The sequence below is a fragment of the Lissotriton helveticus genome, chromosome 2_1 (assembly GCF_964261635.1).
Source record: "Lissotriton helveticus chromosome 2_1, aLisHel1.1, whole genome shotgun sequence".
Classification (NCBI taxonomy): Eukaryota; Metazoa; Chordata; class Amphibia; order Caudata; family Salamandridae; genus Lissotriton; species Lissotriton helveticus.
This window is the reverse complement of record NC_136059.1, coordinates 933098953-933121674: the sequence shown is the minus strand read 5'-3', so window position 1 is coordinate 933121674 and position 22722 is coordinate 933098953. Positions and strand designations below refer to the sequence as shown.

At 43.2% G+C, this 22722-nt stretch overlaps 1 protein-coding gene across 1 annotated transcript in view; it reads left to right on the top strand.

The window, feature by feature from the left end:
* The window catches only part of LRRC2 (leucine rich repeat containing 2), an 878803-nt gene that overhangs the window by 674003 nt on the left and 182078 nt on the right, over window positions 1–22722 (top strand). The gene's annotated exons all lie outside the window — the stretch shown is intronic.

The window sequence follows — 22722 nt, the reverse complement described above, 5'->3', positions numbered from 1 at the left end:
CAACCATAAACATATGCAAAAACTGCCCAGCCCCAAACAGTGCAATGAAAAGGTTTTCAGCATATGTTGTGAGATTGCCAGTATTGGTTGATTCAGGGTTTCCAATGAAACAGAGAATGTTGCAGAAAGAGCGTGCCTCCAGGTCCTCATTCTTCCTTTTGATCACACCCCATTTCCCTTTAAGTTCAGCATTTACCGCAGCAGCAGCAACCTCCAGGAGCAGTCAAAGGCCCACCCTAACCAGATCAGCGGTGCCACAGTTAGCGTTGGATGCAGTCAGAGGGGTCCATCGCAGCACCAAAGATGATAGGGGAGGACAGCAAAGCTGTTGCCTCCAGACTAATCACAAGTTGTTCAACTCACTGCAGGAGTCACTCCAGGTAACTGATTGCAGAGAACTACAACACCTCCCCAACCAGGACAGACCCTAAAGAGCCCTTCACAGAGTGCAGTCCAGTTCCCCGGTGATTGAAAGTCTCCACGACTAGGAGCAGCAGAGGGAAAAGCTGAGCACTCCACTTCTGGTCCTCTTTAACCTGTCATCGGAGGAGTGGACCACTACACAGGCTTTTCATGAATCTGCCAGTGCAGGCCCTCAGGGAGGCCTTTTAAGCTAGTGAACAGGCAATCCTGCCTCCAAGGATGTCATGGAGAGGTAAGCATGTGGGTCAGCTTCCCAGGGACTTGGACAATCCAGTGGCAGTGGAGCCTTCTACAGCACTCTGTCTGATCGGCTGGTGATCGGGACCCACCGTGTTCGGAGCCAGTAGAGTGTGGACGGTCCTTTTTTTGTGGGCCACACCTGCCCACCACCACCTGCAGAACAGGAGGATTAGGCATTACCCTGGCCACAGACACTGTATCCCACAGAGGCCCTCTAGGAGGGACAGAGACATGGCACTCAGCCCAGTTAGCCAGCAGTCCAGAGCATCCACCTCCGAGGATGCTGCAAGTAGAGGGGAGGGCCCCACTGTTTATTTCTATCAGTCATCACCTCTGCCCGACTTGTTGCACAAGCAGCATGGTAGGCCTCTCCCTCTCTGGTTGCTGAAGTACTCCCAAATGATGAGGGATTAATGGTAAGCAGGTAATGCTGGGGAGCTGTCTAGGGGGCCCACATATGTTTTGAAGTCACTTTCGAGTTGGATGATGCAGAATGTAAGGCCTCGCCACAAGGAGCCTCACAGAAGTAAGACCATCTTGAAATCTGGTAGTCTGGTGCCCCGCTAATTAGTTTCTTTTCCCTAATTAATGTACAAATGAACACCCTGTGAATTGCATCTGTAATCAATAATTGAAATAGTAAACACAAAATTGAGCTCCTCATGTTCTTTTTACTCATAAGAAGTACTATATTACCACTCATAAAAATATTTTGTAGGGGGTTTTATAAAATGTTTTTTGACCAATGAGTGCAGATTTTGCATTTTTTTCTAGCAATCAGAAAAGCACAATATTGTGGTAAATCTTTATATTTCACCTTTAATTTCTAGAAGTATAGCTCCCCAGTACAAATCCAGAAATACATCTTGCTGTGTAGGAATTTGGTTCTAAGCAATAACTCAACCTCTTTGATTTTAGTCTCTATGCACAATGCAAATAATTGTCTAGACCAGCCCTTACTCTGTAGCCTATCTCTTCAGGAGGAGTGTCTCTTTTAAGCTAGATGAGATATATTTATTTCATTGGGGATAGTTCAAACCATTGCATCCCATGTTAACAATTTCACCCTTCAGTGAACCCAGTATCAGCCAATCGAGGCAAGAACTCAACCACCACAACAAGTTTTTAACTCTTACTTTGGATATATTGACTTATATAGGTTGTGTGACGACTATTTTCCTCTTCCTCAAATAGATGTCCTTCTTTTACTTCCCCACAACTGATGTATGTGTTTTTTCCAGTTAGTTTCATAATGAACATTTGAATCCATTATTGGTATTTCTATTTCTATTTTAACCTTTCCATTAATAAACTATCCAGGGTGCTTCTTTATTTCTTTCATCCACCTCTTTGCTGTATATTCAAAAGAGAAATCCCACACCATTAGTAAAGACCATGCAGATTTCTTTTCTCCCACACAAAAGTGCATCCCAGTTCTTACTGCCAGATTCAGCCCACATCTTAAGGCCCTCAATTTGGATCCAATCATTCCTCTCCGGCAGAACGCAGCGGGTCAGACTCCCTCCTTTCCTCTTGAATCCCACACCGACCACCTGCAGAGTCCCCAAGGATCCTCCATCAGCCCCACCCTGTTCAACACCTACATGGCCCGCTCGCATTCACTGTCAGATCACATGGATTCAACATTATATCGTACGCAGACAACACCCAACTCATCCTCTCCCTATCCAACGAACCCAACTTCTCCAAACTCAACTTCCAAGAAAGAATGGAAGCAGATGCCAGGTGGATGAAGAACAGCTGCCTACAAATAAACACATGGGCAAAAATGAGGTAGCGACCCCCACTAGCCAAGAGATAGGGTACGACAAGTAAAGAAACAACAAGATTCTCTTGGAACTGCTAAAACTCCTCTATTCGTCAATAGAATCAGCTCTATGTACTCATACATTCATACTTCCACACATCTAAAATAGAATACTCTGAATGTGAACCCAAAAATCAATTGTAATGTACACAAAGATAAAAAGGTACTTAATGTAGAAAAAGAGACATATTTATTCAAACATTTTGCTTCAATAAAATACAATTTAAAAACATAACATTTATACAATATATAAAATAATATAGCTCAAAATTTATAATAAAACCAAACTAAGTGAGACAAAAAAGTTACTCCAAAAAAGGAATCCATGTATTGTTAATTAGTAATCTTAGACATCAGAAGGTTCCTTGGATGCAACGTTTTACAATAAAAGAGCGTCAAAGTGTTTCGGTGGAATAAACTTATTGGTGTACCACCTTCATCAGAACTTGAACAATATTCGTCGATCTGAATTGTTCACTTTTTTTCTCTCTTAGTTTGGTTTTATTATATATTTTGAGCCATATTATTTTATATATTGCATAAATGTTATGTTTTTAAATAAACACAGACAAAACCTAAGTATTCATCATAGGCCCACACCCCGATGCCTGGAATGACACCTGGTGGCTCCCCCACCCTCAGGATACTCCGTCCCCTACTGACCACGCACGCAACTGGGACTCCAAACTCAAAATGGACCACCAAGTCAACACTGTCACCTCTTCCTGTTTCCACACCCTCCATCTCCTAGGAAAGATCTTCAACTGAATTCCCCTTGAACACAGGAAAACCGTTACCCAAGCCCTCATCAGCAGGGGACTGGACTACAACAACACACTCAATGCCGTAATCAACAAGAACCACACCAGCAAACTCCAGAATGTACAGAGGGCCTGCGCCAGACTAATCCTCAACCTACAGCACTACTGCCACATCACCCAACACCTGCAGACACTATACTGTCGAGAAGAGAATCACCTTCAAGCTTCTCACCCATGGCCACAAAGCCCTCAACAACACCGGACCTACCTACATAAACCGCTGCTTCTCATACCACACACCCCAAAGATCCGTCCGCTCAGCCCAGCTCTCCCTTTCAATGGTGCAATGCATCAAGAAGACCAGAACAGGAGGCCATTCCTTTTCCTTCCTCGTGGGCATGGAACACGCTGCCTCTCCACCTCTGACAGACACCAGCACTCTCCTTGTTCTTGAAGGACCTCTAGACCTGGCTCTTCGGCGAATCACCGTGAACACCCAGGAGCTACGCCCCCCCACCTTCACCCTCAGCGCCTTGAGACCCTTTCGGGTGAGTGGCTGTGCTTAACAAGCCCTTGATTGATTGAATATGATTGGACATTTTCTTCTAATCACAGGGCAAACACTATTTGTGCTGGGATCAGAATCACGAGTTGAGCAGTAATTACTGCAACCTCCTCAGTTGTGCCCAGGTGAATTTCCCTAGGTAAAAGCTGCCAAAAATTCCTTGAGAAACTTCCTGGAAATACCAATAGATTCAGTTGTTGGTGCACAAAGCCCAAAAATCTGCATATTTATTCCCCATTTGGAAGGAAAAACTCATGATTGCAGTTATTTATCATCTAGTCCACTCATAATGACTGCTTAAGAAAGATATTCTGGGCCACTAACTCCTTTACAAAATGCATCTGTTGCAAAGTTGGTACACCTCGGGATCTCTTGCACAGGTTGTCTCCAGGTTTGCTTCTCTCATCTTGTTTCTCCAAGCTTGAGAGAATTGCTCTTTCAATTGTCTGGCCTCTCTCATCAACTCTTTTCCTGCTTGGGATACTTGATCTGTGCATTGCTCCCTGCAATGACTTTGCAGTTAATGTGGAATACTGGATTTTGAAAATGAATTTAGTTGGTTGTTGCATAGCTCGGAATGTTTCCAGTCTCTAGCAGGTTTCATTTTCCACGTCAGATATAATATAGCTGATAATATTTTCAGGATTTCGTGTGCATTACCCTAACATTCTTTGCTCTTTTCAAAATGTCTGATGTGAACAGAATGAAACCTTAATATGCTATCCAGATCAAAGTCCGTGGCTTTATTCCTGCAACACGTATGATCTCCTCTTATGTGGTTTCTGAAGATTGTCGAAAAACAAACTTATGACCCACCCCATTGCCTTTCTTTTTGTTCTCTAGGATTCCCATTATCAGAATGATATTCCATGCTGAAAGACTATTTCTATGGATTTTTAGCCCTCTAATTAGGTCTTCCTTTATTTTATCTTTCCAACAGCCTTGCCCTTATCATTGGCTACATCGCATGCGATATTCTGTGACAGCCAGGCTGAAAGTGCTGTGACAAAATAAGTAAGACATAGATTCTGTCATGTAACACTTAAAGGTGTTGATCTGTGACTTTTCCCAAATATTTTGGGATCTCTATTTGTAGAGAGACCATCACCTTCCATGGCATGCTTTTGTTCGCTGCTTTTTGTCATCAAATAGGTATTGTCTTGGAGGCATTTCTTGGAGATCAAGATTTGTAAAAGGCATTATATTTTCTTCATTTTTGACCTCCTGTGTTTTTTCTTCTTTTTGCTGGTGACGTGGTCCTTAGGGCAACTTGGGGTATCCACTTTTCTTTATTCTTTGATTTCAACAACAATACATTTGGTCTCGTGCCCTTATTCCATGTAACACCCGAATAATATTTTGAATGGTATTAACCATCTGTATGTGGTAATTCCTCATGTAGCGCTGTACCTATTGATCACTGAACACATATGGCCAGGTCAAACCTGGTCAGATTTGTCTCTGAGAAACCAACTATCAATTGGGAATAACCTGCTGAAATTGATCTGCTAACAGTGATTTCTTGTATAATTCCCTATTCCATAGCCGAAGATCTGAAATGGTGTGATCATTTTGCATTCTGGGCCTACCAACGTCACAGTACTGGAATTTCTGGGTGCGCAATTACAGCATCAGAAGTTTTTGCAAGCTAGAATGTTTCAACATACCTGAGGTGTCAACTCTGTTTAACTTCTTGAAGATATTCTAGGATCTATTTTTCCTTTTATTCCTGTCACAAATAAGGAATGCTGTATTCATTGGTGAACTTGTTTTGTAAGAGCACATTTTTACATTGTTTTAAACTAGCAGCCATTCTATCCGGAGTGATGCAGTACCTCTTTTGTACTTTGCAATTCTAGCAGTTGAGGAAAGTTCAAGATGGCAGTACCCTACTAAATTCATGGTGTTAACATGATTTTTGCCTTGATTGTAGAACGTTATACACTATACCCCTGCTAATTTAGAGGCATATTGCCTGTGCTCCCCCTTTCAACAAAATAACATTGGCTTACTCTTCATTGGCATATTTAATTTACCTACTAGCCACTAGTATATAGTACAAAGTGTACCAAGGGCCTGTAAGTTAAATGTCACCAGTGGGCTGCCAGCCACGGCCATTATAGGGCATGCCAATGGGCGGTGACGTGGGGCGGGGGAAGGGCAGGATGGGGATGGGGGTGTAAAATGCGGGAAACGGACGATTACAGGTAAGTAACAAAAAGAAAAAAAAAATGTGTTGCGTGCGCTGCATCGCATTTGGCGATGCAGCGCACGCAACAAATTTTGTTTTATTTTTTAATTTTGTTACTTACCTGAAATCATCCATTTCCCTCATGTTACAACCCCCACCCTGCCCCTCCCCCGCCCCACGTCACCGCCCGGTGGCACGTCCTACACGGGCCGTGGCTGTAGGCTGCATCAGCCATGGTGCCACCATCTGCAGTGATAATGCAGACATGACTGCAGGCCTATGCTCTGTAGCCTGGGTGTGCAGTTTTAAAACTGAAAATGCGCAGGAGCGACACGTGCAGGTAAGAGTGGTGGGGCGGGTGGGTTTATAACTCGACAGACAACGATGAGTGAAAATTAAATACATATTTAATCTTCCCTTGTCGTCGTCTGTCGAGTCCCCCACCCCACTCCATCGCTCTTACCTGCACAAATCGCTCCTGCAAATGCGACAAGTTAAAATAATCTAATCTGGAGGGAGGCAAGATGGCGGCCGCTGCTGTGGCCGGTGAAGTGCTGTAAGATGCGTCCTGCATGACTCACCATTAATCCCTTCTGCTAAAGTATCTCCTACACATAGCAGACAGCGGCAGCTTACCGAGGGCACCGACGTTGTCTTTTGCCGGTGGATCGCGAGGCTTTTCGAGCGGGTGTTCTCCGGGTACGGAGCTGCCGGTGCAGGTCGACGGCTTGGAGTGGCGGCCGGAGCTTGTGGAGGAGGCGGCCCTTGGAGCAGGGAGTGTCCGACCGTTAGCCGGCAGACGCATCGCAGCTGTGGTCCTGCCGGTTGTTGGTTTGAGCCCGACGGAGGAGAACTGTAAGGTGGCGGCTGGGACGCTATTGCTAGTGTTGTAAAAAGCAAACCTCTGCTGCTGAGACTTGCGTGATATACGGAAAACGGTGAGCTATGGGAAAGCAAACAATTGGTGCTGCACTTGTTTGCCATATAAAGTACTTTAGTGCTTTGTTACAAAGGGGATTTTCGGCATTTTCGGCATAAGTTATAAGTGTGTAAACGCTTGACTGCTTTGAGTCTGTGAAGAGAGACCTGCTCTCATATCCGTGCTGAGATTGGAAACATAAATGGCGAAAGGCAGAGGCGGCACGAGGAATCGGGGTACAGCAGTCATATCAGCCCCTGTGAGCACGCCAACAGAGGGGGGTGTAGGGAACAATGTAGACAACTCAGTGCAACCCTATATCATAGATGGAACAGTGGAGACTGTATTTAAAAGCCCACATTTGACGGGAACAAGCAATGCGCAACAGGATGTATTAGTCAATCAGCCCGTTCCCAGCTCTCAGCAGCCTCAGAAAAATGCTTCAATCCTGCCAAGTCAAGTCCTACAAGAGGGGGCAGTGAGACAGCGAGTCGTCCCAGCAATTTTCAATAAAAAATGTAACAGGTCTAAAGTTGACGTCTCCAACTCGGTGCCTCATAGTGATCATGCGACGGAAGGACCCCAACATGACCCGCAGAAAGCTCCATTACCTGATAACGATCCACTCGTAATGTCCCAGCCCGAACTGACGGAGGAAATTGAAATTGTCAATAGTGAGGAAGGGGCGGCCAATAGTACAGGGCCAGATACAGATCCAAATACCTATCCGGGGGTTGAGAGCGGCAACGGGTCGGAATATGCAGGTTCAGATGGAAAGTTTTATTCAATGTCAGATCTGACCATTGCATCAGATAAGGAAAATGAAGGAAACGATGAAGATAGCCTAAGTAACCTTGATGAGTGGGGGGCAACGCCGGATGAGGAAGAACATGATGGCTATGTACATGGTACAATGTGTGAGACAGTCAGGAAAATGCCAGAAGCGGCAGGTAACTTAGATCAGAACCAAGGTACTCCATGTGACCAGTTCACTATGGATGAGGAGGAGATTAACGAAGATGCAGTCACTCTGGGATTGATATACAAAAGCGTAATGGCTCACCGGAATGAGACCAGAGCTGAAGGTTTGAGGACACAAGGAGCCGTGAAAAAGCTTCAAAATACCGTAAGGCGCCTAGTGAAAACTTGTACTGAGGTAACTACCAGGGTGACGGAGGTGGAACAGCGAGTTTCCTCATTTGAAGATAGCCTGGAAAAACATCAATCGGCCGTTGAGACACTGCAAAAGTCAAAGACAGATACAGCCTGGAAACTAACAGATCTTGAGAATCGCGCTAGACGCAATAATTTACGTGTCTTGGGCATTCCGGAAGGCAAAGAGGGGTTGGACCCCCGCAGCTTCATTATTCAGGTGTTCAGGGAGGCCTTTCCGGAATTGAAATCCTGGAACTGGGAAATTGAAATTATTCGTGCACACAGGTTTCCTTTTGTGAATCGTCGGCGGGACAATGGCCAGAAAGCATATCCAAGGGCCATCTTGATCTGCCTGAACAATTTTCTTTTGAGAGAGGCTCTGTATGATCTTGCACGTCCAGAGAAAAGGAGGAACGGGGGTGGCTGTGAGTTTTTTGTTCGCCCAGACTTTTGCCAACCAACGGTCAATGAGAGATGGCAAATGCGGAAATTAATTGCACCGTTCCAGGCAAAAGGCCTAGGCAAAAGGAATGTTTTCTACTCAATCCAGCCAAACTGAAGACTATATTCAAAAATCAAACTCGCTACTTTACTTCTGGTTCTGAGGCTCAACTATACTTAAACCAAATGGACAAACAGGCGAAAACTTAATTTTAATTACAGAACCCTTAGTGATAGGCTGTAATGGTTATGCTGCACCTGTGAGAGGGTATTGGGTTTGAGTTGTAATCTAAATGGATGCTAGGGGGCGTAGGAGTAGTAACTATGTTTTTTTTTTAGATTCTAGGCTATACCACATTATAGGTCTGCTTCCCCCATTCAAATGTTTTTATTTTTTTATTTTAGGGTAAATTTAATTCTGGAGTCAGCATTGGAAATTCACTATAGGAATATTGAGTAGGCAATCCGTGTACTGGGGTCAAGGGCCTGAATTCCTACAAATACGATGTAATGTTTGACTTAGTCATAGAAGGAGGTCTGATCCCTCTGACTATTTGTATATGAGAGAAATACTATATGCATGCTGTAATGCTGATTTGCAGACTCTCGAAGTAGAACTAGCGGGGGACATCCTGAAGAGGAAATAATTAGCCTGAAGCAAGGCTGTTGATTGTGAGTGTTGAATGATTAAATTGGTGGGGGGAGAAGGGGAGTCATGATACGCAGTGAAGGCACTTCTCCATCGCAGAGGACATGGTCCTTAAGCCTTGTGAAGGGTGGTGGTGAGGGTGGGAGGGTGGGGTTGGAAGGGGAGGGGGCAAGGGGGGAGGGGGGAAGAGGGGTGGAAAAGGAAAATAACACATGAGTTAGGGTTGGGAAGACATTTGTATTTTGTTGCTGCTGGGGAGCAATTTGCGAAAATTAGCTGGATCAAAGATGTAAAATTTGAAGTGGCTAAATGGCAGGTAGGGGTTTAAGGGTGGGCACACTGAATGTTAGGGGGCTGAACTCAGTCGAGAAAAGACGAAGAGTTACACAGGAGATACGGGCTTTGCAATGTGATATCATATGTTTACAAGAGACCCATGTGGTTTGGTCTAAGAGACATCTGTTAACAGAACTTGGGTTCAACTTAATAGTATGCACTAAATATTCAGGGGCGGCCAGAGGAGTGGCAATTCTTGGTAAGAATCACATAGCTACAACAGGGAGGATACAATCTGATAGGCTGGGACGCTGGGTGATAGCAGAATGTATTGTGGGCAACACCAAAGTTACTGTGTGTGTGGTATATGGGGCAAATATAGATGAAGCTGAAACTCTTAACTTTCTAAATGTTGAAGTAGCAGCTTGGCCCACACCATTGATCATGTGCGGTGATTTCAACATAAACCTAGCACCCAACGTGTAAGCATGAGCGGATTTTGCGTATTGGCAATCCGCGGATCTGCGGATTTGCGGATTGCGACAATACGCAAAATCCGCGGATCCTAGCGTATTTTTTTTTGCGTGTTCGCACGGGTTTCTGCAAGTTCGCGAGGGTTTTATTGTACAAAACGCTCGCGAACGTGCAGAAACCCGTGCGAACACAATGTGCCCACTCATGGCCAAACGGACGGGGCTTCCATGCGAGTGCACATGCCTCTTGTGTGTATAAAAGGTCAGAGGCCGATCAGAGCAGCAGATGAAGATACAGAGACTCCTGGTCACAGGAACAGCACAGGGATTGTGCTGCACATGCCTCTTGTGTGTATAAAAGGTCAGATACCGATCAGAGCAGCAGATGAAGATACAGAGACTCCAGGTCACAGGAACAGCACAGGGATTGTGCTCGTGAAAGTCAAGGATGCAAAGGCCTCTATCCAGCATCACAGCTGACTTTCGACGGTAGATGTGGTAAAGAAGGCACATTGCCCAGCCTCGACGACGCTCTCGATTGTTTCTGGGCTGATGAATGAGTCACTGCATTTGAGCTTCAACTAGTTCCAGCGACCATGTGTGTGTTTACAATGGCGCCAGCAAGCTGCCAGCGCAGTTGTAAAATAGTTACAAAGTTAGCTTGCACAGGAAGCACTTAGATAAAATAAAGCAGCACCTGCTTCGTTTTATCTAGTGGTTCCTGTGCAAGGTAACTTTGTAACTATTTTACAACGGCGCTGGCAGCTTGCTGGCGCCATTACATGAGTGGGTGGGGGTTCAACTTTTGAACCCGTTACATCTGTGGATTTTTTCGGATTTTTTGGAAACTACGTAAAATACACGGATTGCGTATTTACCAAAAATCCGAAAAATCCGCGGACGTAACGGATTTGCCGCCCATGCTTACCAACGTGTTAAATAATGCAAAAGCGAGATACACTGGCATGAAGCCGAGAGTATTTAAAGCCCTACAGGCACTCTTGGGAGCTCATGGATTGGTGGACGCTTGGTCAAGTTTAAGGGGTGGGTCTCCTGGGTACACTTTTTTTTCTTTTCCACATCGCACATTGGTTCGATTAGACAATTTTTTTGTTTCTATAGGGATGCTAAATCAGGCTGCAATCCAAGTATACCCTAGAGTGACATCAGATCATGGACCGGTTGTACTGACTTTATCGAGCATTATTTCCAGTGAACGTCCTCGACAGTTCTCTTTCGATCGTAAATTACTGTCTGAACAATTTTTTATTGAACATATGAAGGAGTGGATTGTATCTTTTTTTAATATTAATCGGGGGAGCAGTAATGAGGGTTGTGTGTGGGATTGTTTTAAGGCCGCTTTTCGTGGGGAGATACTGAGTGTAGGTCTGTATAACAAAAAAAAGCAAGCTGCGGAAATAAAGGCACTCTATCAGGAGTTGATCATGGCCGAAGAGGCGCTCATAGTGGGGATACAGACAGGGAATAATATAGATGACGAGATTAACGAAGTAGCGCGTTTGAAGGCAAAGGTAAATCTGAGGTGGTCCCAGGAAGCAGCCAAAAAATTTCGTGCTAAAAAACAAATACATTACGAATATGGCGAGGCAAGTGGCAGATGTCTCACCCAAAGAGTAAGAGCAAAAACGGCAGCCCAGCGTATCGACGAGGTACTAGACCAGAAGGGTGACTCTGTCAAGGATGAGCAGGGTATCCTGGAGGTATTCAGGCAGTTTTATGAGAAACTATATCAGAGTGAGGAGTATAACGGGGATAATGCTGCATCAATGATTAGTCAATACTGTCTGCAGGATCTTTCGGAAGATGACAGGGAAATGCTGGACGCACCCATTACTTTGGAAGAATTAGAATTAGCGATAAACAGGCTGGCTTTGGGAAAAGCCGCCGGCCCAGATAAATTACCCTTGGAAATATACAAAACGTTTTTTATGCTGTTAAAAAAAGATCTTCTGGCAACAATGCTAGCAGCACATAAAGGTTCAGCTCCCAAAACATGGCAAGAAGCAACAATAGTGGTATTTCACAAAAAGGACAAGCCACAGAATTCACCGGGATCATATCGCCCCATATCGCTTTTAAATGTAGATGGTAAAATATATTCGAAGATCTTAGCAAATAGACTTTCCATGGTTATTTCGGGTCTTGTATCAAAAACACAGCATGGGTTTATCCCTCAACGTAGTACTACTAATCATGTTGGACGAGTGATAACTTTACTTGATTATGCTAAAGCAACTAGGGAACCTTTTTGTTTAATTTTATTGGACGCCGAGAAGGCCTTCGACCGTGTGGCATGGTCTTTTCTGTGGGATAATTTGAAGGGTCGAGGTTTTGGGCCAGAGTTTATTAAATCAGTACAGGTCCTGTATCAGCATCCGGTAGCTCGGATTAGTACTATGGTATTGGAATCGGCGGCAGTACAAATCTGCAGGGGGACTAGGCAGGGGTGTCCCTGCTCGCCCTTATTATTTGCTTTATACATTGAGCCTTTTTTAAGAATGCTGGACTCTAACATTTATATAGTTCCGTTAAAGGTTCATATATACCAGGTTAAGGTGTTGGCATATGCTGATGACGTGGCAGTGATCACGTCCAAACCCACCATGGCAATGCAGGCTATTGAGCAATTGGCGGTAGAATTTGGTAAATCATCAGGATACAAGCTGAATTCAGCTAAAACCCAGTTACTCAGTATAAATATACCAAGCTACACTGATTCAAGACTATGTCAAGAGGTGGTATATTTGGGAGTTACGTTACGAGCTTGTATAGCTTCTTTAGTTAAAACCAATTGGGACCAGCTACTGGTCGGTGTTCGGAAAAAATTAGATCAGGCAGAATGCTTATATCTCTCATTAGTGGGACGATGTAATCTATTAAAAATGCTGATTCTCCCTCAAATTTTGTATTTTTTCCGATGCATACCCTTAGAAGTTCCCAAGACAAGTTTAGAACAACTACAGGCAATATGTATGCGCTTTTTGTGGTCTGGGGGAAAAGCACGAAGGGCTAGGCGCTTTATGATTTTGCCAAGAAAGCTGGGGGGTTGGTCGGTACCAGACTTTACATTATATTACTATGCTTGTATGCTGCAAGGTATGGGAATTTTACTAACCGGCAGAGGACCAGTAAGACCTGCAGACTGCCCTTCGATTTATCAAATGCTGCTGGGGGTAAAAGCTAAAAATTGTCTATTTAAGCACCTGGAACAAAGTTATTACAAACGTACCCGTTTCAAGACAATGGTGGCTGCATATAAGGTCTGGCGTATAGTTAGGGGGCTATTGGGCCTCGGAAAAATAACATGGTACACTCCATTGTCATCGTAGTTTTTTTTACCTGTAGATGTGTGAGATAGAGTAGTATATAATTGGAGGGAGAAAGGTATTAGAGTGGTGGGCGACTTGTATGATGCTAGTTATTTCAAATCTTTTGAACAACTACGAGAACAATATCTTCTCCCTAGAGAGCATTTTGTGAAATATCTACAGATTCGTAACAGTCTAATGTGTATAGGGAGTAACTTTAAATCGAATCCTTTGATCGAAGACATCATGAAAGGGGCAAGGATTGGAGTTCTATATAATCATATGTTAGACACTAAAGAAAATGATATAGAGCAACCGAATAGTAAATGGTGTGTTAAACTAGGCAGACAGGACATTCAAATAGAAATTTCAATTGGTATGGCTATAGACTTATTCCTGTCCGCAAAGCTGGTGGCGCAACATTTTAAATCAATCTATAATCTATATTATACCCCAGATAAGGTGTCTAAATGGTCGGTTGATGTAACAGGGAAATGCTTTCGCTGTGGGCTTGTCTCGGCGGATGATGTCCATATTTTTTGTACATGCACCGTATTGGCTCCCCTGCTGTCTCAGATAGAAAAATGCATTTCGGCAATTGTGGGCAATCAGGTACATTTATCAGCAACACAGATATTATTGGGTGTTGAAATGGGCACATTGAGTACTAATATTCCAAAGAAGCATGTTAAACTAATATTCTTAGTGACTGCAGTGTATAGGCTGTGTATTGCATCTGCGTGGCTGCAACAGGAACCGCCTGCTTTTGAAGCTTGGCAGTCTCGGTTATTTTCGGTACATAATATGGAGCACAGCTTGTATGCTCTAAAGGACTCCCGCAGAAGGAAGATTGGGGAACAGATTTGGGGATCAGTCACAAATTATTTGGAGTTGTAAGGGGTGATTTGAGCTGGATTGTTTTTAATATTTGATGGATATAATTGGGCCTGCCCTTATGAAATGAAATGTACACCTAACAGCTAGTCCTTTTTTTCTTCTTGTGCTTCTCTATTATTTCTTTCTTATATTATTCTTGTATTAGTATATGTTAAAATGACATGATTTGAATTGTTATCTGTTTGACAAAATGTCTCCTTTTCTTTCTTCGTTTTTTGTCTTCTTCTTGTTGTACCAACCGACTCATGTGTTTTTGCATAAATAAATAAAAAAATAAAAAAAGTTAAAATAATCTGTTTTGACAGGCTGACAACTTCCTTTTAAATATTAATAAGTCACCCATAAGTAGCCCCTATAGCTCAAAAGGCAGGGTGCAGGGCATTTAAAATTCGGACATGTAAAAGTTTATTATTAAACATGTCCTTAGATTGAAAAGGCACAAAAAGCTATTTTCACTTTAGCAAGCATTGGGATAGTATAATAATCCCAGCTACAAATTTAATGTTTGGACTTTTTGAAATATTTATCACAAGTCCAATTCACTGGATTTGTAATAAATAGTTTGTTAAAGGTATTTTTACCTTTCTAATGCATCTAGAGGTCCATTTGCAAGAGCTTCAACTGTCACATGGCAACAGTATGGCCCCCTTGATAAGGCATGAACCTGTTCCCAGAGCTATGACAAAGACCTTGGTTATGGGAGGTGTTCTGTTCCTGTGGCAAGATGACCATTTTGGCTGTGACCAGAACCTTGATTAACTTCAATGAGGCCTACCCTTTCACAGGCAAATATTAGCTGACACATGAGTGGCTCCCCCCTTTGTTCCACCAGTCTGGCAGGCAGCAATTGCAGTGGGAGAGGAACTGTCTCCAGAGATGGTTTAGCGTGACCACAGGGGAGGGGTAGCTCATTTCCCTGACCAAACCTCCGGGATGTGCACACATGCTCTACACAAGTGGAGAAGGGTTTCACCATTGTGGATTTAGTTAGAGCAGGGCATTGTGGGATTGTTTGCAGTAGGGCACATATGAAGTGCTGCAAATGTAGGTAGAGTTGCCCCAGGGAACTTTTACCCTATTGTTTAGGGAGGGGTCAAGAGTCACCCTCGCCTAAAGGGAGGTGCGATGCTTAAATATGCCACCCCCAGTACCCTCCCCTTAACGATTTCTGGACATTTGGAAAAACTGAGAAGGGCCTAGAACACAGGACTTGCTCTTCCTCTTGTACCCAGGACAATAAAGTGGACTCCAAGGGTAACAAGGCTGACCTCCTGTTCAAGCTACAGTAGCACAACAAGCTACAAGACGCCTTTCCCTAACCTCCCAGCTGACCAGATCAAAATTGACCTGCCCTGGATCCTGCTGCTGGCTTCTGCTGGAGTGAGTCTTGACCCTTAAGTGATGTCCCATTGGCTGGCATCAAAGTACTCCTCCTAACGTTTCCTGAAACGTAGGACTTAGAAAAATGTTGGCTTTCAATACCTCTGGAGGACCAGGACAACCTGCCAAGCCAATATGACGAAGGTGCGTTGCAGCTGGACCAAAGATTCAGGTTGTTCCCGCTCAGAGTTTTTCTGAAGCGAGCAATCCAATTCAGTTGAATATTGTGGAGAAGGTGCCTGGCTTTATGGAGCCTTCTTCGCCTACAGCCTGCAGCCTTGCCTCACGGGAAGAATCCAGACTCCTTAAAAATGACTAAGTCCAAAGGTAGAAATCTTCACCAGGGAAAGGAGACAACAGTATCCAACCAGCGAGGGACCTCCTTTAGGTGTGAAATTCAAATTTCTCCCACAGTGAGCTTTCTCACCAGAAGTCAATGGCTACATCGTGACCTTGTCCAGCGGCTATCCAACAATGTGGAGCCCTCTTTGGCAGTAGCCTGCGACCTTGTCCCACTGAGAATGTTTTACTTCCTTTTCAGAGACTAAGGGGCACACGCATCAAGCCCGCATTTTGCGATTCCTAAATAGCGAATTATACCGGTTCGCTATTTAGAAATTGCAAAATGTAATGCCTGAAGGATTCGCGAAACAAATGCAATTCCTTAAAATTTCTTAATTGCGAGTCGCAAATTGCAAGTCGCAATTAAGGAATTGATTCCCATTCTTTCCAATAGGCCTTGAGGACCATAGGAATCAATGGGAATTGCCTGCACAATTTGTGAGTACCCATTTGGTACTCGTAAATAGCGCATGCAATTTCAAGGGTGCCAAAGGGACACCCTGTTGCAACCTTGAAATTGTTATGTACACCATGTTGCCCCAAGGGCATGTGTGTGTGTGACATGTAACTTTGAAAATGCACTTTTGTGCATTTTGAGGCCAGAATTTTGGTTGTATGACCAAACAGTATTCCAGATGCACCTGTCATGTCCTGCTTAATAACAGCGGATGCAACAGACTTCTATGCTCCCGCCTTCAATGGCACTCTTTACGTATGCATGGCCCCTTCAAAGGTAAACTCCAGTTCACTGTTTCTCTCTCTCTCTCCCTCCCCTCTCTGGCCTGGATTGCTACCACAAGTTAGTGCTAGGAACATCTAGTGACACAACCACCCCCCAACTTAACACGTGTTATGCCCACGCCCACACCCCTGAGTCCTTTGCTAATCCAGGGCAGTTCAAATAGCCCTGCTATGGTAACAACTAGGGGAAGGAAAGCTCCAGGGGGACAGGATTTGAACCACCTACCAAAAAAAGGAAAGGCGGGGTACAACCAAACAATCGACTCAGTTTGCCATTACGGAATCTAGTGGAGTGTATGTGTTTGGAAACTCGGGGGAAAATACTTCGGGTCCTAATTTTGCAGGGCAACCAAAAATTGTGCTCAATCAGGATGAATTATGTTCCTTATTGGGGAAACAGTTGGCTGTTCTTATTGACCCTATACTTAAGCGACTCGACTCAGTGGATGCTAGGCTAAACAAGATTGAACAATGCTTAGCTTGTAGAGCCCAAATGGATAGGGAGCAACCTTCCGTGCACGCAATTGTGGGGTCACAACATAGTCCACGTGGGGTAGTACATGATACTCAGGTGGTAGGCTTCCAAAATGCTCAAAGTAGTGCTGAGCGGGTAGCATCATTGACGAGCTCAGTCTGCCCTTCCCATACTAGTGTTAAAAAGGGTAATGTACCTCCCTCGACACAGCAGTCTGGGGTAATGGTTACTGACAACAGACGACAAGCCGAGCGAGATCCAGAAGGGGAACTGGCCATGTTACCAAGCCTTCACCTCCTGCCAGAAGCCACCCCCTACACGGTCATCCTAGCGAACGTACCTCCACTCCCACCAGGTACACACGAGCATTGGTCAACACTCAAAAACAAGACCTTACATTTTTTAAGTAAGAAGACTGGGATTCGCCATGAACTCTTTGACGAATTTAAAATGGTCCGCCGTGTTAACTGGGTAGGCCATTCGCACAAATTGCTGGTTGGTGACTGTGTGGTTCTAAGCCTTAGGTACCCCTCTTAGTTCGTCATATTCTTGAGTTGGCTGGGCAGTTCCCATATGGTGCAGAGGAAATCAGATTACTCCCACTCAGGTTTTTCTATAATCGCTGGACCATACCCAATAATATGGTTGTACGGGCCCAACAAAGGTCCTTTAATAGGCTAGACTTTCCTATCCAGACTAGCAATCGTTTTGAATTGTTGTCAACCCTTGAAGATATAGACTGACTGGGAGGGAGTGTCACTGATAAGCTGACAATAGATATACAGGTTAATATGATGGTACTAGAGAATTCTCTATGCAATATCACTAGTCGACAGGAAAGTTGGTGTCTCTCCTCCCGGGAAACATTGATAAGTGGTTTAGGGTGTTCAAGCACAGGAAGTGTACGGTGGGCTGATCCTATTAACCCTGATACACAATCTCATACAATTACATGCACCCCAGACAACCTGCTACCACAAGTTAGTGGTCTCCGTTGCTCACTTGCACAGTAATTCTGGGATAATGAGGGCTTTTATCTGGTACAGGTACCAGGAACCTGACACATTCGAACAAGGTTTCTGTGGAGTGGAGGGTATGAAAACCAGATTGTAAAAGGATGAGTATACTCTTGGAGGAAAGAAAGTTGGAGAGTCAGTTGAAAGTTAGACGTTTTAGTTTTTTTTAGAACGGGAGCTGAGATACTGGGTGATATTTGGCAGCAAATGAGAGATCATGTGTCAGTTTTAGAGGGGATGAACCACTACCGATAGGAAACTAGAAGGGAAAGAGCACATAGTGAGCGAGTGGCTGAACTTTTATGTGAAGCGTAGAAGACTCTTAGGTAAAATAGGGAAGTGGCTTGAAAGTTATGGACCAAAAAGTACTGATAAGCAGTTGTGACAAGTGGACTGAGTTCTGTTGGGCATGCACTGTTGTGATGCATCAGAGTGTCAGAGTGTTTCTAGGGTGCATGTGGTGTGTATGACGACTGGGCGGGGCCTTAAGTAATATGGTCATTATTTCTCTGACAATAATGATTTTTGAGAAGTTTGTGCCAGGTATTGGCCGATAGTGACATGATATTGACCTGTGTAGAACAATTATTTTAAGGTGTGTTCAAGATTTTGAGGGTGAGGTTAGGGGTTGGTGATAAAATTCTGAAACTGAGAGGATTTAGTATTGTCTAGAGCACTGAGAAGTGTATTATGCAAATAAGTTATAATATATCGAAACATGCACTCCCAGTCTCTTATTTCCTAGTTACAGTTGAGTTGTGGCATCTCATTACATTTGAAATAAGAAAATGACATACCTTCTCAACAGTACTGACATAACTTTTCTGTTGTGATGGTATATGTGTAATGCCAGAGCCAGCCGCCAAGTTGTAAGACAGATCACAGAATATCACTCCAGCTGCAATTCAAACAACAAGAACAAAATCTGGCTTTTTGTTGTTACGATCAGTCGCTGATCAGCAGGAAGGAGAGATTTATGGTATGTTTTTTGCACATTGTTCATTACAGGAGAGAAATAATCGTTCTGCATGGTACTACTCATTCAGAGCTACAACCTTTTTTAAATCTGATTTACAATAAACAAATTCTAAATATGTTTGCAACAAATTACTAACTGCGTTTTGTTGTATTTAATTTGCCCTACAGATTCCGCTTTTATTTTATTATATCTGCAACCATAATATCTTATTCCTATGAAGGAGCAGGACCGAACATTTTTAAGCAGTTTGTGGGACGGATGATGGTGTGACCAAATATTATAAATAATAAAATGCTCTCTGCCATACCTTAAAAGGATAGTGCCAGTCACCTCAGAGTTCCATGACCCTACAAAGGAACTTTGCCTTTGGCCTAATTATTTTATATGGTCATAGATCTCTGCAGTGACTTGAATATCCCTATAATGATTTGCTGTAAACTAATGGGAAGTAATGGTGTTACATTATGGCTTATCAGACTATTTTAGCAGATTAGTACTGGCTCTAGGACATCTATGTCATCCTATGTATCTCAACATATATAAGAACTAATCTTTAGGTCGTGTTCGTTATCAATGCTGTTCAATTTTTCTGTAAATTGCTGCTATATCTACCCATTACATTTTCCAATATGAGATATTTTCACACGGAGCAGTCAGCTAATCTGCAACTTCAAGAATTGAGACCGGTACTGGATTCATTGGGACTACCTGGAGATCCGATCATTCGACATGATAAAAGGCAAACGTTACACTTAATTTTCGATCTAACGGTTTAATTTCCTAGCCACAAATAATTCCTCTGCACAGCCCTGACCATGCAGCAGTGTTATTTACAACTCGAGAGATTAAGCCTTTCAGTAACCCGGCCTGCTGGTCGTTCAGGCTACTAGAATGATTAGATCTTTCAAACACGTTGATAGAATGTGCTGAGCAGAATAATTCGGCTGTGCTGATACCTGCACTCAGCTGGAAACTCCTTCACGCTTTGGAACAGTTCTTTTTTCCATCACCTTGTAATTAAATACATCTACTGACCTGACAGGGGTCACAAGACAGAGCAGAGGACTAACACGTAAACAGTAGGAGTCAAAGTTGTCTAGATATCTGAATATATAGCTGCCAACTTCAGCTCTGATAAGCAAGATAAACACAAAGGTGAGGAAGGTAAAGTGATGCACGTTTATAAATTGGAAATGCACTAATCTGCTTTAGTCAAAATGTCTAAAGGGTTAATGGACAATTTGCCTATTCATGTTTGGAATGACAAAACCATTCACAAGACATATCTAACTCCTTGTATAGATAAGCAAGCAGTGCCAAAGCATCTAGATCTCTGCCCTGAAAGCTATTGACTTAGCCAATTCATTTTTTATAGTTCGTTTAAGCCACACAATTGGCAGGAAAAAGAGGGTAGAGCTTGGAGGTGATGTGATATTCAAAAGTGATTAAACGTTGGAACCAGCAGCTCTGCACTCAGAGCAGGAGAAGAGTAAAGAAGGAACATGTGTTTTCCCTGGCAGCGAAACAGTAGTGACTGAGATCCCTAGTTCATGCAATGCCTTTACTTCTAACAAAAATTCCCAAACATTTGGGAATTTACGGAATTGCTACTTTTCCCAGGAAACCTTTTCTGCTCATATTTGTAAGTGCTTCCAATTGAGGTACATCTCTATGAAATTTGCATTTGTGTCAGAAAGGTAATATTTATTTATCGAGAAAAAGTTTAAGTGTGAGCAGCAACTACGCACGTGTTATTGAGAAATGAAGGGTCAAGGAGCGTAGATGTTTTAGAAGATTTGGCGCTTTGAATGTTCTAAACTGATTAAAAGTTGGGACCATCGGCTATGTACTCAGAGCAGGAAAATGATTTTTTTGTGTGCAATTATTTTTATCGATTTTCGAAAAGAAAGCAAAACAGAGCGATAGTGATACACTGCTGCAGACACATCTCCAGGATGTCGATAATAATACTAATACACAAAGATATAATCTACAAAACGAAAGGCACTACAAGTATAAGTACAAACAAGCGTGGGACAGCCAAGCCCAAGAGCCGGATTATGTAGGAACATAAATGTGAAAAACAAGGGGAGGGTTGTGGTTCAAGATGAGAAAGACCCTAAGGTGGGGTGCCTGGGACTAATGTGTGGAGGTAGTCACGCAGTGGCCCCCAGATATCCTTGGGACGGGAAGAAGGGGGTTGCAGGACTGCGTAATCTTCGCTTACAGTTTTACAAAATTACATACTTTTCAGCCAGACAGGGGGAGGGGGAGCTATGGTGCGGCCCCAATGGAGCGCTATCTCACCCTTGGCCGTAGACAGCACATGGAGACAAAGCGAAGCAAGGAGCGCAGTATGTCTTTGGTGTATTCCAAGAGTGCAAGAAGAGGGTTCGGGAAGAGCTCAATGACAGCCATTGCAGAGACGTGCACAAAGACAGAAGTCCAGTATGTATGTTTCACAGGACAGATCCAGGCTAGATGCATTAAATCAGCGCCAGGGGCATGGCATTTGACACATAGATCAGATCTAGCGAAGCCAAATTTGGCAATATCCGAGGGTGAAAGTTAAATGTGATGAATGTTTTTTAAATTTTATAATTTGCCTCTGTAGTTGCTCGAAATATTTCTCATTTGTGAACAGCATTATGTCTATATTTTATGTTCATATTTTAAGTGCTTCCAATTGAGGTTTAATTTTCGTGATTTGAGCATCGTTGGCAAAAAGGAAACCTACTAATACATTTCACTAAGTATCCATAATTTCATATTATAATATCCAACCAACAGGAGTTCTTTCTATTGCTTGATTGGTTAATGTTTCTTAGTTGGGTAGAATATAGTGCAAACGCTCCAACAGAACTATGTGAAACACTACAAGGTGTGTTTCCAGTGTGTCTACATTTTCTACCTGCCATTACTTCCTTAAACTTTTTGAAAAAGATTACATGACTTACTAATAAAAGTCATATAAAGAAGAAGGCCTAAGGAAATAATCTATTTTAGCAAATGCACACATATCCATATCAGTTATATTAGAACTGGGTTTGCAAAAATAATACAAATGTGGTTCAAATGTGGCTGCAGTAGATGCCCAGTTTTACAGGCACGGTGGTGACAGTAATTTCAGGGTGGGAAAATAAAAGGGAATCTAACAGGCTGTTTGCAATGTTGGTAATATAATCATAATGGTATTTTCCATTCCTAGTTACCTCCCCCTCCTATTTAGAATATGTAATCCTTTTAGCCATAGAATGTTGGCTATAGGCAGATTCAGAATGTTGATGTTAGGAGATAGCTGAGGTAACAGTTGGAGAGGACAAGCAGGGATTGGAGACACATTTCAATGTCAAATAAACTCATTTTTTAACTACAATTACCTAGGAAGATTACTCTAAATTTACAACAAGGATGGGATGCTGTGCAGAGGATAGCTCTGTGTCTCCGCCTCTGATATCATGTTCTCTGCTGGACATTTCCGTGATCACTCAGTAAGTGGGTGTAATGCAGGACTTCCTTAGATTGTATTCCACAGAGCTGCAGTCCTTTGCAATATCGGTCTACACAGTGGATGTTTATATAGTCATTGGCAGCTCTACAGAGGAGAAGACTTTTGAGGAGCTACTGTCAATGCTATCTTTC